This window comes from Peromyscus maniculatus, chromosome 23 (genome assembly GCF_049852395.1).
Source record: "Peromyscus maniculatus bairdii isolate BWxNUB_F1_BW_parent chromosome 23, HU_Pman_BW_mat_3.1, whole genome shotgun sequence".
Taxonomy (NCBI): Eukaryota; Metazoa; Chordata; class Mammalia; order Rodentia; family Cricetidae; genus Peromyscus; species Peromyscus maniculatus.
Genome location: NC_134874.1, coordinates 38,129,599 through 38,133,201, shown reverse-complemented (window position 1 = coordinate 38,133,201; position 3,603 = coordinate 38,129,599). Strand labels below are relative to the sequence as shown.

The 3,603-nt window shown below is 44.1% G+C and overlaps 1 pseudogene; it reads right to left on the bottom strand.

Annotated features, from left to right (window-relative positions):
• Window positions 1-312: 312 nt before the first annotated feature.
• Window positions 313-2,939, bottom strand: LOC102920550 (elongation factor 1-gamma pseudogene; annotated as a pseudogene).
• Window positions 2,940-3,603: the final 664 nt, after the last annotated feature.

Sequence of the window (3,603 nt, the reverse complement as noted above, 5' to 3'; positions counted from 1 at the left end):
AATGACAACCCAGAGCCTTACCTATACTTGGAAAGCGTTCTGCCTTTGAACTGTGTCCTTAGATCCTCCTGGTGGATTCTAGGAGGGTGCTCTGCCACTGTGTGTTAGTTGGGGTTCTCTAGAGTAACAGAACTTACAGAATGAGTCTCTCTCTCTCTCTCTCTCTCTCTCTATATATATATATATATATATATATATATATATATATGACTTATTTTTATTTTTGTTTTAAATGTTTTTCTTTTAATGGCCCCCATCTCCCTTGAAGGGTGGGTGGGTGGGTGCAGGCAGCTAGGCAACAGCAAGACGTGTTCACTTGAAGATCTTGCCTTGATTGACAGCTTGGCCCATGTACTGGAAGTTGTCCCATTTCCCCCATCCCCTCCCCCATCTGGAGGAAAAGTACTCTCACACCAGGGTCTGGCTCTCCTTGCTACCAGGATCCAGTTTCTGCCGTGTTTATGATTCATTGTCCACCTGCCAACCTGAACTCAGCCGCAAGGCAAACTCCTGGCCACAGAAGACCCACATGCCAGAAATGTTGGTTCTAAAGAGAATAATACTAGCAAAGGCATCCTTCCTCAGTTTATCCAATAGCTGGAACACTCCAGCAACTCATGAAGGTCTGGGTAACTCTTCAGGGAAATGGTACTGAGCATACCACAGGGACGAGCCGTCCTTATCAAAGTACTCCCAAAAATATGGCTGCATCACAGAGAGGGTATCCTCATTGTCATAATTATGCTTAAACATCCAACACGAAGGTTCTCTTGGGCAGGTGAGTGAAGGGGTCCTTGGCCTTGGGCTCAGCAGCCAATGCTTGCTCACTCTCATCCATCTCCTCAGAAGCTGGAGCAGCTGCCTTTTTTTCTCTCTCTCTTTCTGTTCATCCTAGGGCTTCTGTTTCTCTTCCAGTAAACTCTTTTCTCTCTTTAGGGTGTCCATTTTAGGCTGACTCTCTGCAAACTTCTTAGCATCAAACTGGACCATCTTCTCCCTCCTCCAAGAGTTCACCTCCTCCGTGACTGCCCTGAACTGGAGCTGGCTAATGCAGGTAAGGAACCATCAGTCGGCACTGGGGGGAGCCTGGTGAAAAGGAAGCTCTAAGACCCGTTTATAGAGCCAAGCACGGTGCAGACAACTTGTAATATTAGCCAGTGTCACTCACTCACCCACAGAAAAGTCTTCACGGGAGGGTCCAGCAACCCCAGGATGCACCTCATCTCTTTTGCATTTTCAGTGGCCTGTTGGTTGTGGTGCCTGATGCCCAAGGTGGGGATCACCCAGGCACTGGCTGGAGGAACAATGTCATTGCCAGCGAAGCTCACCAACTGCACGACCTAAGCTGATGCCTCTGGAGTTCTTCCCCACAGCTCCTCATTGCTTATATAATAGCAGTGGCATCACTCTCAAACACACAGAATCCATCATCACCCTTAAATGCTGGAACCTTGCTGGCAGGAAAATTTTGGAGAAATTTGGGGGGTACAGTTAGTTTGGACAAAGTGGAAATGGGGTGATTTGGAGACCATATGGACCTGAGCCCCACTGTACTGAGCAGCAATGAGAGCCTTGAAGGCCTTCCAGTCTTCAGGACCTGTGTACAGGGCCCCAGCCACCGTGGTGATTCTGCAGAGAAAGGGGGTGGAGCTGTTGGTGTTGTCAAAAGTAAGCCACCAGGGACTAGAAAGGAGATTTATTAGCATGACTTACAGGCTGTGGTCCAGCTAATCCCACAATGTCTGGCTATGAATGGAAAGTCCAAGAATCTAATAGTTGTTCAGTTCCCAAGGCTGGTTGTCTCAGCTGGTCTTCAGTGTACACTGGAATCCAAAGGAAGTAGGTTCTAATGCCAGTGACGGAATGAACTTGCTAGTGAGGTGTGAGTAAGCAGACAAAGAGCAAAAGCTTCCTTCTTCATGTCCTTACATAGGCTTCCAGCAGATGGTGTGGCCCAGATTAGAGATGGGTCTTCCCACCTCAAAAGATCTGGATTAAAGGTTCATCTTCCTACCTCATAGATCTGGATTAAAAGTAGATCTTCCTGTACTTCAAATTAAGCAAAAATCCCTCACAGGTGTGCCCTCCATTTTGGGGTTTTAATTCTATATGTAATCAAGTTGACAACCAAGAATAGCCATCACACACTGAGTTATGTGCCCAGCCCCCCACTGGGGCATTCGAGGCAAATACTACATCTCCAGTCCTTGGTTCTTTCTTTCCTTTTCCTTTTTATTTTTACTTTCTTATGGTAGAATTCACATAACATAAAATTAGCTATTTTAGAGGTAACGATTCGGCTGGGCACAGTGACACACAGCTGTAGTCCACATTACTTGAGAGGCTGAGGCAGAAGGATTACTTGAATCTAAGAGTTTGATGCTAGCCTGGGTGGGCAATATTCCCAGGTACTGTCTCAAACGAACAAAACAAAAGAGGCAAATGGGGGCTGAGGATGTAGCTCATAGTGACATGAGACTCCATCTCAAAAAAAAAAAAAAGAAAGAAAGAAAGAAAAGAAAAAACAATTTAGTGTTAGTATAGTTTGTTTATTATTATTATTATTAATTATTATATTTTGCTTTTTGGAGACACAGTTTCTCTGTATAGCCCTGGTTCATCCTGGAACTCACTCTGTAGACCAGGCTGACCTCGAACTTACAGAGATCTACCTGCTTCTGCCTCCCGAGTGGTGGTGTGCACCACCATACCCTACTGTTAGTATAGTTTAAAAGTTTAGATACTGTGTAACTACCACATCCAACTACTTTCAAAAACATTGTCATCATCATAAGACTTTGGGAGTCTAACTGGCAGTCAGTCCCACTTCCTCCTCCAGTCGCTGGCACTTACTTGCTGGCACTCACTCCTGTATCTTGGAGCAACTTTCCTCCATCCCTGTCTGGAGAGTAGGCTGTGTAGCCTACACCAAACAGCATGATCTCAGCCTCTGGCCACTTCTCTGGGGACTTGGTGTGCCAAGCCTCTCTAATCCTAGTTGGGTTTCTTTTATTTCTTTCCTTCTTTTAAATATTTGATATTTTTTATTATTCTCTGACAGTTTCCAATGTGTATATAATGTGTTTTGATCATATTCACCCTGACGACATCCACCTTCTTATCCAACTCTGTATTATCGGGGTTCTCTAGAGAAACAGAACTGATAGAACGAATATGTACATATATATGATAAATCTCAAATGTATATATCTACATATACACACATATATATGTAGCCGGCCATCAATACATATACACAGACATGCACACACATACATGTATAGCTGATGACCTTGAATTTAAGATTTTCTTGCCTGCACCTGTTGAGTACTGGGATTATAGGTGCGTGTGCGTGCATGCGTGAGTGCATGTGTGTGTGTGTTTATGTATATATATGCATATATATGGGACATGTATGGGATATGTATATGGGATATATATATATATATGGGATATATATATATGTGAGATTTATTAAAATGCCTTACAGCTAGTCCAACAATGGCTGTTTACCAACAGGAAGTCCAAGAATCCAGTAGTTGTTCAGTCCATGAGGCTGGATGTCTCAGCTGGTCTTCAGTATGCACCTGAATCCCAAAGAAG